This window comes from Miniopterus natalensis, chromosome 2, assembly GCF_054644295.1.
Source record: "Miniopterus natalensis isolate mMinNat1 chromosome 2, mMinNat1.hap1, whole genome shotgun sequence".
Classification (NCBI taxonomy): domain Eukaryota; kingdom Metazoa; phylum Chordata; class Mammalia; order Chiroptera; family Miniopteridae; genus Miniopterus; species Miniopterus natalensis.
Genome location: NC_142082.1, coordinates 176,797,118 through 176,810,316, shown reverse-complemented (window position 1 = coordinate 176,810,316; position 13,199 = coordinate 176,797,118). Strand labels below are relative to the sequence as shown.

The 13,199-nt window shown below is 46.7% G+C and overlaps 1 protein-coding gene across 1 annotated transcript in view; it reads right to left on the bottom strand.

Annotated features, from left to right (window-relative positions):
* Positions 1–13,199, bottom strand: part of ABTB3 (ankyrin repeat and BTB domain containing 3) — a 246,484-nt gene that overhangs the window by 66,797 nt on the left and 166,488 nt on the right. The window lies entirely within an intron of this gene.

Sequence of the window (13,199 nt, the reverse complement as noted above, 5' to 3'; positions counted from 1 at the left end):
GCTGCCATCACATCTCCTCCCTCCTGTGACCTTCTTCCCCCTCCCTGAAGACTCCGTCGCTCACCTCCCCGAGTCCCACGACAGCCTCACCCACCTCCTCTGTGCTTCCCCATCAGCGCCCAGGCATTCAACATGCTTCCACCTCTCAGGATTTGAATAGCAGAGGAGCACAGCGATGGACTGTAAGAATCCAGTCCCCCTGGAGTTTCCGTCTAGGTTCTCCATCTAGTTCTCTATTTTGGGGGGGCGGGGGCTCAAAAATCACCTGGGGAACAAGTTAAAATGCATATTCCTGGCTTCCCGCCTATTTGCTGGGCGTGTTAGTTTCCTGTGGCTGCTGAAACAAACTACCACAAATGTGGTGGCTTAAAACAACAGAAACTGGAAATCCCACAGTGCTGGAGGCTGGAAGTGCATAATCAAGGTGCCCGCAGGGCTGTGCTCTTTCCACGGGATGTAGAAAGAGCCTGTTTGACTCTTTCTGCTTTTGGTGGTTGCTCGCATTCCCTGGCTTGTGGCTACATCACTCTAATCGCTGCCTCTGTGTTTATATCATCTCTTCCTCTTCTGTGTGTGCCAAATCTCCCTCTCCCTCTCTCTTATAAGGACATTTGTGATTGGATTTAGGGCTCACCCAGATAACCCAGGAGAGTCTCTCCCTGTCAAGGCCCTTAACTGAATCACATCCACAAAGATTCCTTTCTTTATAAAATAACACTTATAGGTGTCAGGAATCAGGACCTGGGATCTTTACAGGACATTAGGCAGCCTATTACACTTAGCATCTGCATCTAGTTCATTCTCTGCAGGGTTTCTGATTCTTACCAAAGGCTGGGACTCAGGTCTGGAGAATGCTAGCTCGGAGCTGCAGGATGGTTGGCAGGCCTGAGGTCCTTGCTCGCATGCCATGCAGGGATCGGAAGACCAGCCTGCACCTCTCCCCTCCGTGCCACTGGCTGCACCCCAACCGGGTCTGGCTCGGGGTACAGAGTCTTCTGTGGTGGGAACCTGATCTCCAGTGGGTGGATGGTGATGCCGCCCAGGATATAAATGGCCCTGGGAGGGGAGCGGTGGCTTCAGAAGCCACAGGCTCTGTTCAAGCTGCAGCAGAACCTTCCTTGCAGCCTTGGGCACAAAAGAGAAACATCCAGGAGGTGGCAGAGGCTGCACAGCTTCATATCCTGGGAGCAGTAGCTCAAGAAGCCTGAAAGGGCAGGGCCTGGCCTGGGCAGGGCCAAGAGGCAAAAGTCAGGTATGGGCTCCCGGAGGTCATCTGGGCCTGCGCCTGCCTCCAAAAGGATTATCATAAAAGTCTGCAAAAGGTAACAGATGGCCTTACAAAGAAAACACACTATGCCTTCGAACCCAGTGCTGTGGGGGAAAGGGCGTGCACCCTGAAGACGGAGGGCTCTGCATTTGAGCCCAGGCTCCATCACTTGCTAGCTGTGGGACCTTGGGTAAGTTCCTTAACTGCTCTGTGCTTCAGTTTCCTTATATGTAAAACAGGAGAAATAATAGTAAGGCCACCCAACAGGGTTGTTGTGAAGATTAAGTGAGAGAATCTCTGTAAGGTGCTTAGCACATAGTAAATGCTCAATAACATTAGCTGTTATCGAGGACTCGTTACATACTACGCATGACTCTGAACATTTTCTTTCATTGGGCCATTTGATGATGACAAAAGCCATAAAGTAAGCGTTGTTATGATCTTCATTCTATGGGTAATGAAACAGACACAGAAAGGTTATGTAACCTGCCTAAGGGTACACAGTTATAAGCAGCAGTCCTGGGAACATGTGAGCAGTTGGACCCAGAGCCAGGGCTAGTAGCTACGCATTCTGTCATTTCCAGGTAGAGGCTGCAGCATGTGCAAAGGCCCGGAGGCAGGTGGGGGCATAGTGCTCTGGAAGAATTCAGCTTGGTGTGGCTGGGGCTGAGATGGAGGAGAGACAGCCATGGAGGGAAGTGGACTGGTAGGAGATAACACTGGAGAGAGACAAGGGAAGAATCATACAGGGCCTGTAACTTCCCGAATAAAACTATAAATTCCTAATACTTTACTTTTTCCTTAGAATTACAGTTGAAAAACCCAAAATTAGAAAAGTATTTGAAAGATACATCGAGAATGGACTGACAAAAATACCTCTGGGAATGTAAAACAATGGGTTCGCCATAACCGTTTGTTTAGAAAGAGACTCTGGGTGTCCCTCTATAAGCAGCATCCTCTCCTTCCTTAGTAATAACCCTCCCCAATCTTTATCTGGGCTTATGCCCACCTAGAATACATTTTTCAGCCTCCCTTACATTGATTCTTATGATGATATAAACAGAAGTTTCTTGTAAGACTTCTAGGAAGGTCCCTAAAAGGAGGTGGCCCAACTGTCTCTGGTCTTCCATTCTGCTGGCAAGAAGGTAGACACCATGGCTGGTGCTCAAGCAGCAAAACTGGACCATGAGGTGGAGGCCACATGGTGATGACGGCAGAGCAAAAAGATACAAGAAGGACCTGGATTTCTGACGATCGCTGAAGTGGCCATACTGGCTCTGGATTCTTCCTCCCAGGCTCTGTTTACATAAGAAATTAACTCCTATCTTGTTTAAACACCTGCTCTCTGGGTTTTCTGTCATTCGTAGCCAAATCTAATTCTAAGTGACACTCATATTAGTTTTCATGACATTTAAGTTAAATCTCTCTTTTCCCTTTATATTGTGTCACTAAAACCCATGAATTTGAGTTTCTTTCTGTTTAGCAACAACCACAACAAATAGATATTTTCTAAAGACTGTGAACTTGGAACCCTGAGAATATATTTGTCCCATGAAACTACATTTATTAAAATACTTGTTACAATGACTTGTTTGCTCTTTTATAGGTATAAACTATGCCATAGAAGTTGCGTTTGTTCGTCAACCTTGTAAAGATTTCCTGGCAATGGCTTTCAGCTCATCCCCAATAAAAACAACAGTACAGATGCTCTCGGAGTCAGAAATAGATCTCAGAGTCTTCATCCTTGCAAAAGTCCTCTTGCAAAGAAATATTTGAAATTTGAAATGAACAGATCAATTTTATTTTATTTTAGCTCTTTGCCCACAGGTTTAAGATATAAGTGACACAGCATGTGTAAGTGTGAGGTGTAGGCTGTGATGATCTGATGCGCTGACATAGTGCAGGGTGATCACCACATAGGGCTAGTTAGCATCTCAGCCACCCCACATCATTCCCCTTTCCTTTCTGTGGGGAGATGAACGTTTAAGATCTACTTTCTTAGCAACTTCCAAGCATATAATACAGTATGGTTAACTGTAGACCCCATCCATACATTAGATCCCTAAAACTTATTCATCTTACAGCTGGGAGTTCGTAGCCTTTCATCAACACCTCCCCATTCCCCCAACCCCAGCTCATAGCAACCACCGTTCCACTCTCCTCTGAGTTCAGCTTTTTCAGATTCCACACGTAAGAGAGATCATGCAGTACTTGCCTTTCTCTGTCTGACTTATTTCCTTAGCATAAAGCCCTCAAATTCACCCATGTTGCTGCAAATGGCAGGATTTCCTTCTTTCTCGTGGCTGAATAATATTCCGTGGATAAATTTTACAACCCCAATGCAGAATCTCTTTCTTCCATGCAAGTAAAAGGCATAAAAAGGAGAGGCTGAGCATGGTCTAGAGCTTCCCTGGGCTGTCCTTGGTGTCTCTGCCACTGGGCTGTGGCTCTGAGGAGATGATATTCTAGTTCTCTTGTAACCAACCCTTTAAACTCACATTACCCTGCATTAGGCAGTATGACAGGGTGGATTAATTCATACTCCAGCCCTGATCAATCAGAACCCTACTTGTCAAAACACAGACTTGTGGCAGCTGATTCCGGGCCTCGTGGGCCACCATGGAATGAAGCATGCTCTGAGTCAGAAGCGTGTTGTGTAGTGGGCTCTGCGTATCCTTGAGGCTCTGTGGGACTCACCAGTAAAGTTAAGAGTCCAGAGAATCTTTTCTTCTAGCTTAAAATGATAGTATAATATATGGAAATAAATAAATAACAAAAATACTGATATAGGAAGTCAGGGGGGAACAAGCCATGTAGGGAGCTTCCAATAAAACATTCTGCTATGTTCGAAATGTTCTGTACCACAGCCACAAGCCACGCATGGCTGCTGAGCACTTAGAATGCGGGTAATGCAATCAAGTTGCTAAAATTCTAATTTTATTCCATTTTAATTCATTTAGCTTTAAATAGCCACATGTGGTTAGCAGCTACCCTATTGCATAGCTTAGTTCTAAAGGATGTCCTTCAGATCAGTATAATTTTAGACAAAAATAGTGTCAGAACAGGGCTAGAAAGAGGGCTACAGTGGATATCAGGCCACCTCAAGTTTTCACCTAGATCTTCCATTATCATAATCTCACCATCATCAGAATTTTCAGAATTTTGGAGCATCCACCATTTCTTGAGTCCTTACAGTGTTCCAGGCTCTGTGCCAAAGCTTTTTATTAAATAATATATTTCATTTAATTATTTAAAAAAATTCTTGGGAGGTACTTATTAGCATCCCTATTTTACAGATGAGCAAACTGAGACTTAGCAAGATTCAGTAACTTATATAGGGTACTATAGCTGTTGGGGCAGAGCTGGGGTTTGATCCCAAGGCTGTGAGAATGTCAAGTTCATGAACTTAGTTATTATTATTTCACTTCTCCAAAGACCGGTGTGGCACTGAGTGAGGCGCTGAACAGGGAGGAGCTTCGGTTCATCAGCTAAGTGAGGAGGCTGGGCTATATGAACTTTAAGATCAGCTAAAGTAGGAAAAGGTAATGATTCCTATACTCACATCTATATAATGAATGCTTTGTTACAGATGTGACCATGTGACACGAGGAGACCCTGGCTACTCTGAGCACAGTTCAATCATTTTCCTAGACATAACCCTAGACTTGGTTATAGATTGTTTTTAAAACTTCTCCAGTGATTCCGATGATCAGAAAGGTCTTAGGGCATCAGCCCTGGACTGAACTTGCCCAAGTCAGAAAAGACCCTTTTGTGAACACTTTTTTGGTGAAGATTATGTGGGTTTTGTGTGTGTGTTTGTTTAAATTAGATAATGAAAGCTTTATAATGCATGTTTCCCTTTTTGCTTTGGAGGCCAGGCAACTCAAAGCTAAGTTCTGTGCTCGAGTGCAGAGCAAACCTGAGGTGAGATTTCCCAGTACCTGGCCTTCCTGAGCGCTAACGACATGCTTTCTGCATTTTTATTCTTGTTTGTTGTTCTGTTATTTCTGACTCATACTGAGAATTTGGCTCAAATCCGTTTCAGAATTAGACTGGGTATAAATGATGACTAGATGAACATCACATCCCAGATTGCCCAAGCCCCAGGACTAGCTGGGATAATAAATAAGAAAGGGAAAGCCGTGTGGACGGGGGAGTGTCCTTGATAAGGCAGGAGATAAAGATGAGACAGAATCTCCCAGCAAAGAGAAAAATAAACAAGAACACGGAGAATGGGAGGAAGAAAAGAGAAATCCCCAGAGAGCCTTAAAAATCACGGAAGGGCCCAGCGGGGAGGCCATTCAGCAGGTTTATGGGATCTCCACAGGCCCGAGAAGAAAACGTGTGCGATTTACTTCTCGGATGCAATGTTACCAGTTTTACATTTTGCTAAATCTGGAAGTGAGAGATGGCAGAAGCCATAAAGAAAGCTTGTGATTTTAAGAAAAGGGAAGCCAAAAGGGCTATTTTTGAAGCCAGACTTTGGTGCTACCTAGGAAAGGACCCTCAGGGCTGACTACCTGGTGAGATGGGAAGGGGACAGCTGTGTTCCCTGCCAACCTACCGCTCTGTCCCAGCCTCTCAGCGGAGTCCTTGCAGCCTCCCTCCCAAATCAGCTAGTGAAGGGGTCGATTCTGGGGTTCCCCGGGACAGGCAGAGTCATTACCACCCAGAGGGACCAAAGCCAATCTCACCCAGGGAAGGGAGCCCCAGCCAGGTCAGGCAGGGGTGGCACTTCTCTGGGGTGGAGGGATGCGGGCTGGCAAACAGGTTGGGGTGGGGGGGGCTGGATTTGGCTGGGGTGTGGGAGCTGGGTGCACGCTCAGTGGGTGAGGCAAAGATGTCACCTAACCCTTAGATCTCTCTGTCACCTAAAGAGTGAGGATAATGATTATTGGCCCCTTTTCACAGGGCCCCCGAGAAGATAAATGAGGTACTACATATAGAAATACAATTATACGGAAGATTTACATTTAGGCGTCTTCCTGTACATCACGCTCCTAACACATTTAATCTAAGTTGTTACCAATTTGAACATCAGATGAAGAGAAACACAATGAGGAAGGAAAATCTGCTAACAAAAGCCTCGTGTTGCCAGGGTCCTGTCCGTTTCCTTGGAGCCCGCCAGCCACAACTGTAGCAACGCGGCAGGCTGCCTGGAGGGGGCGCTCCTGCACACATGCTCCGCGCACGGGCTGGGTCAGGGACCTTGCCCACCGGTTTCTTACGCCTGCACTCATTTTGCTTCCAGCTTTCCAGCCCCTCAGTCTTCCTGTATTCTTCTCTGCTCAGCCCTGGGACATGGCCAAGTTGAGGCTCCGAGTTACTCAAATCTGATTATCCACACAGGTCTCACACCTTCCCCTTTCCAGGTGTGTACCCCTCTTGTATCCTGCAGGGACACAGACCTTCTTTCCCAGGCCTGGACTCTGTAGGGTGGCTCCTGCATTGGCCTTGATCGAGTGCTACCAGCAGGAACCAGGCTCATGCAATGGGCCAAACATAAGTCACTTTCCCTTTCTGGAAGAGCCAGGCCGCAGGCCAAAGCCAAGTGCACATCCTCACAGCGCTTGGGTGTTGCCTTCACCATCCAAACACTAGACTGGGGAGCCCTGGGACTCATTAACTAACCATGTTTATTCATCTTAGGTTACCCCCTTCTATGATACCCGGGACAGGGGGCTTCATAGGAGTATGTGCCAAATAAATGTTTGTCAAGTTCAGTTGGTAGCTATTTCCAAGAATGCAGGCTCTGGAGTCAGGCAGCTTTGGTTTTAATCCTGGTGCTGCCAGTTAAGTGGGTCAGTGACCGAATCTCAGCAAGTCACTTGGCCAATGAGCCCAAGGTTCTAATCTGGAAATGGGGTAATATGTGCCCTGTAGGCTTGCCTGGCACACAGAAGGTGCCCAGTAAATTGTTTTTAAACAGTGAAAAGTTGCATTTGAATTAGAAATTGGGCCAGTTCTGGAAGCCCCAAGGAGCAAAAGGAGTAATGGTGGTGGCTCCACGGAGCAGATCTCAGCTCCACATAAGTAAGACCTTGGAGGAGTCTAGGCTCTTTGAAGCTGGGATAGGAAGGGAGCTTCAAGGGCTGGGCTGGTGGACAATCCCTTGGGGACGGTGTTAGGAAAGAGATTTAAACATCCAGCATCCAGTAGGTGGTGGAACTGGATGGCTTTTAGAGTGTCCCCCTCCCAAAACTCCAAATTTAAGTGATTGGCCAGTTTATCGGACTCTTTGTAGGGTGGAACTATTGTATTATTTTCACAATAATTTCCCGATTCTAGCTTTTCTCTCCAGGATAAATGTGCTAACATGTCAATCTGGCCATCTGATATAAATCCCTTGGCCTGGCCACTTGTTAACTGGCCTCCACCCAGATCTTCATTCTCTCAGGCTCTCATTCCATGCGTGTGCATCACCGGTGTGCTCCAGCCACACCAGCTGCCCAGCCACTCCCAGGACACACCTATTTGCTCACATCTCCCTGCCTTTACTCCTGCTGCTGCTCCTACTCTCTTCCTTCTCCATCCAGTTAAGTTCCACTTATTGTTTTAAGACTGATCAAATGTCACCTCCTCTGGGAAAGAGTCCCCAAGAGGCCCCCTCCCCCGCCCATAGCCACAATAGAGTTAGTTGTGCATTCCCCTCTATCCCCACAGCATTCTGTATAGAATTCCATAATACCATTTATATATTATTGTTATAATTTATGTTTTTACTGCCGCCCCAACAACACTGGGGGCATGAAATATTCATTTTCGTATTGCCCAAACTTGCACACAGTAGCACTTGCCACTACTCAAGATGACATTTCATATTAGTGTCCCAAATTGTTCTGTCTCCGCCACCAGACTGTCAGAGCAGGGACTTCTCCTGTGCTCTGCTGTGTCCCCAGCACTTAGTATTGTGCCTGACACTTCACAGGATCCTCAGTCAACATTCCTCGAGTGAATAGGGGATGTAAAGCACAGCATGGTGACTGCAGTTAACAGTACTGTATTGTATATTTGAAAGCAGCTAAGAGAGTAGATCTTAAAAGCCCTTAGCACAAGACAAAACATTTTTGTAACTACGTACAAAAGATGGATGTTAATTAGACTTACGGTGGTGATCATTTTGCAATGTACACAAATAATCAAATGATTTTGTTGTATGTCAGTTATGTCTCAAAAATAAATTAAAATAAACAGTTTACAAGTTTCTGGGTGAATGAACATTTGTTAAGTGAATCAATGAACGTGTGACTGCATCCCGTGAATTTGCCTCACTCAGACTCTCACTTTACTCTGGGTGATGGCTCACTGCAATGATTTTATAAAGACTCAGTAAAATGATAAAAATAGCTAAGTGTGGCGTATTTCAGATATATTAAGGGTAGGCATTCCACATAATTAAGATTCAATGAGAACCAGGCTTGAGTAAAAACTACATTAAAAATCAGATTTGGAACCCTGGCCAAGGCCCAGAATAAACCCCAGGGACCCTCCAACGACTTCAGACTCTGGGAAAGTCAGAAATGAAACAGAAATGGTGGGTGGCCCATAAGGCCACATTCCTCCAGAATTTAGATGTTCTCTGCACCTATTTACCACCACAAGGAAACTGGTACAAGTGGGAGAGGCTGGCAAAGTGTCACTGACCAGAAGATTTTGAAACAACCAACAAGGCTGTCCAACTCCAGAACAGGCAAACTCACACTAACACATTTTAAAATTGCTAAAGGGGACTATTCATAGTGCTTTTCTATTTGGAAGTTATAAGAGCAGACTTGGGATACTGCAAGGTTAAAAAATTGTATGCAGTCTAAACTAAGACGGGACCCGGTTCTGTTCAGCTCAGTGAAACCCAATTCAGTTCAGTTCAATTCAAATCATTCAATTTAACAAACATTTACTAAGCTTCTAGAAAACAAACTCTTCCACACGCCCAAAAGGCTCTGCAAGATCTGACTCTGCCCACCTTGGACTTCATGTCCTTCATCTAACACACTCATTCATTCTGTTCCAGCCTCACTGGCCTCCTTGCTGTTCCTTGCATGGCCAAGAAGGCTCCTGTCCCAGGACCTTTGTACTTACTATTTTCTCTGCCTGGCAAGATCCTTCCTCAGATATCCACATGGCTTCCTGCCTCATTTCCTTTAGGTCTCTGCTTAAATGCTTTCTCCTTACAGAAGCCTTCCCTGACAACCTTAGCTGAAATAGTACCTCTCACTTGGTTTAAGTACACAGTTTTATTTCCCTTTATGTCTCTTATCTTTGCCTGATAGTTTATTATTTATGCATCTGTCCTTTTCCGTTCCCCCTAGTAGAATGTAAGCTCCACGAAGACAGGTATTTTGCCTGGCATATGGTAGATGCTGTATAAACATTTGTTGAATGGATGAATGAAGACCTGAGTATCTGTTATGTACCAGCTTCTATAATTAGTGATACTGCAACAGTCCCAGCCCTCAGTGGACTCATGGTCTAATATGAAAGGCACAAGAAAAGAAGCTATTTGAAAAGCTTTATGGTAAAGGAATGCACAAAGTCTTATGAGAGCATGAATCAGAATGAGCTGACATTGAAGGGCGTGGGAGTGTGTTGGGGAACACTGTCCTAAGCCTGAGGAGGAGAGAGAAGGGCTCAGGAGAACCCGGGCAGAGGACATCAGATGAGGAAATGCAGAGCAAGTTCAGGAAACTCTGTAGAGTAGCTGAAGGGGTATGAGAGTGGGAGACACCCTGACAGATGAACTTGAGAGATGATAAATGGATGCAGGAACAGAGAGGGCCATTTACAGACCCGGCCGGTCATTCAGCTAGCTCACTGTTCCTGGATTACCTCCTTGGAGCAAGGGTCTGTGCTGAGTTTGGTGTAGGACACAGGGATGTAAAACCTGGACCTGGTACTCTATCTAGCAAGGAAATTTAGTGTGGCCACACGTCCTCAGTTTCCCAGGGCAGTGACCACTGCAGCAAGTCTGTTTCACTGTCCTTGGTTACCCTTGAATATGTGTTTGATCATAACTTTTGATTGGTGGGTTGGAGCACAAAGTGGCCATCAGGGGAGGAAAGGCAGATGACAGTAAAGCAAGGCTGGCCATGAAACGGGCCTGGTGAGACGTTCCTATAAAGTGCTGTGGGGTCTGAGGAGGGAAGGAATTTGGAGGCAGTGGAACCCGCAGCCAGTGCTAGTATTTTCAACAAGTTGGCGTTGGTTTTGTCTATTTCCTGGTTTCTTTTTTTTCTTCACAATAATGTTCTTTCCAGCCAAGCTGGTGTTGCTCAGTGGTTGAGTGTCAACCCATGAACCAGGAGGTCAAGATTTGCTTCCCAGTCAGGGCACATGCCCTGGTTGCAGGCTCGATCCCCAGCAGGGGGCATGCAGGAGGCACCCAATCGATGTTTCTCTCTCTCCCTCTCCCTTCCTCTCTCTGAAATAAAAAAAACATATTTTAAAAAATGTTCTTTCCACACTCTGCAGCCTGGGGAGTGGCCCTGTGAGGGGAGGGGTTGTGTGTAAGGAACTAATGGGGAGCACAGTGACTGAGATGGCCCAAGGGCTAGCTCCAGCCTCGGAGTTGGAACTGTTCAGCAAGCATGGCAGCCTGGGGAAAAGGTCCACCTTCCACAGCCAGTTCTGCCCACATTCCTTGGCGCGCCTGAACTGGACCGGCTGAGTCTCAAGAGAGTCACACACCAATCTGAAAGCACCGAGGAAGCCTGCTGAGGCAATGTTTCTCATATCCGGGGAAAACAAAAACGGAGCAACAATTTTAAATCCAGAATTAGAAACAAACATGCAAGTGGCCAAGTGCATATGCAATGAACTGGGTACAGAGTATGAGCTCAAACTGGCTTTCTGATGCTGTGGAATGTCTCTTCTCCATTCTAGAAGGAGTACAGGAATACAGGAAGGAGGGTGGGGATTTCCGGGGGTCCCTAGAACAGCCCTCTGGTTTCAGTTTGGCCGCTCAGGCTTTGGGAAAATCTCAAGACTTTTCTAGAGTCAGTCTCTTAAGTCGTGAAAAGCAACCCTGGCTGGTCTCCCTGCTTCCAGAATCCAGGGAGATTGTCCATGTGGAAGACCCCTGGAAACCATGAAGGGCTTGCTACAGAGATTTTGATAAAGACTCTGCTGGAGACCTCGAAGGCCAGGAGGGTGCCACTCCTCCTTACATTTCCCACGAAACATTTCTTTCTGGAAAAGGCAGCAGCCGGGGCTGGGGCTGGGTAAGCCAGCCTCGCTGGGCTCTCCTGCAATTTCTCACTCACATAGGCCATCTGAGACCACGTGAAATGACCCCTCGGCTGCTCCCCTCCAGGCAGACTACTCTTTTTATATCCGTTCCCTCTACGCTGGTGTTTCAGTCATGCTACTGTGGACAGTTTTAAAGCAACAGCATCTCACAGATTGGAAACAACCCAAATGGCCAGTAAACTGGGAACTGTTAGGCAAATTATGGGGCCTCCACAAGATGGAATATTTTGCAGTCATTAAAAAATGATGCTTATGAATGTTTTATAGAAAAAGCTCATACTAAGTGAAATAAAAAAGATACAAAATTAAGCCCTGGCTGGTGTGGCTCAGTTGGTTGGAGCAACATCCTGTGCACCGAAAGGTTGCAGGTTCGACCCCCAGTGGGGGTGCGTACGGGAGGCAACTGATTGATGTTTCACTCATACATCAACGTTTCTCTCTCTCTCCCTCCCTCTCTCTAAAAGGAAAAAAAAAAGATATAAAATTATATATATATAAGCCCAGTACAACTATTTTTAAAAGCCTCACTATTTGTAATTTAAAAAAAGACAAGAAAATATGTCAAATAATCATCATTTGGGCTACCTCTGGGTAGCTGAACCGTACGTAGGTAATTTAAATGTTCTTTCTTATATTTTCTTTATACTTTCCAAAATTTGAAAAATTAACATATGTAACTTTTCAGTAACAATATGAGAACATGAAAATTTGCATTTATAGCCCCTTGTGTGTATTGTAAGCAGGCGAGGAGGGCAAACGGGAAGGAGGCGGAGAATGTGGCCGAAAGGCTGCAAACCCAGGGGAAGCGCAGGCCAAGCGGCACGCGGGCGGGCCCGGGCCCGGGCTGCATCTGGGAAGTGAGACCGAGGCTCGTACGATCGACTCGGATGCTGTCTACCGGGCAAATGAACGGACTCACTGCCGGGGCCGTTTGCCATCACACATGAAGCCCCACTATGTGCAGGCAGCTGTCGCTACCCTGTTTCTGCGCTGGGAGAGCTCCCCGCTGCAGGCCGCTCTGTTCCCAGGCACTCGGTGCCCGCTGGCCCTGCCACGCTGCCAGCCCTCAGTTTGCCCTGGGCAGTTTCAAGGGCTAATGTTTGCTCATGTTCTTTCAAAAAAATTTCCTGTCTGGTCTGAACATTCAGGTACAGTGCTCGAGGTCCCAGACACAGGGCATGCAAAGAGCTGCCAGTCCCGGCAAACGAGAAAGAACTGGAAACCCAAGGAGGCTCACGTAGCTTTCCTCAGGACCCTTCAGCAAAGGAAGGAAGCCAGCTGGTGACATGTCTCACTGAGGGACACAGAGGATGGCATCTGGTCAGGCCATGCGCCTGTCATCTGTCTTTGGGACTCTTGCAGGAACCTTCTAACTGGTCCCTAAGCCATTTCCCGCTCCATTCTCCTGCTGGCCATGCGCTCGGACTGCTCTTTACATCTCCCATGCACTCTGTGCCAGGCCCTGGCTGGCTGCCAGAGAGAGCAAGAGATGATGAAAGCCCAGTCCCTGCCTGTGAGGAGCTCAAAGTCTGGCAGCAGAGACAGACGTGGGAGCAAATGATGCCAGACTGGGGCCCTGTGGGACACAGAGGACACCGACTCTGGAACCACAGAGCTCGGGCTCAGCCTCCAGCCCAGACACTTACTAGCTTAGCTGTGTGACCTTGGGCATGTCCTTGAACTTCTC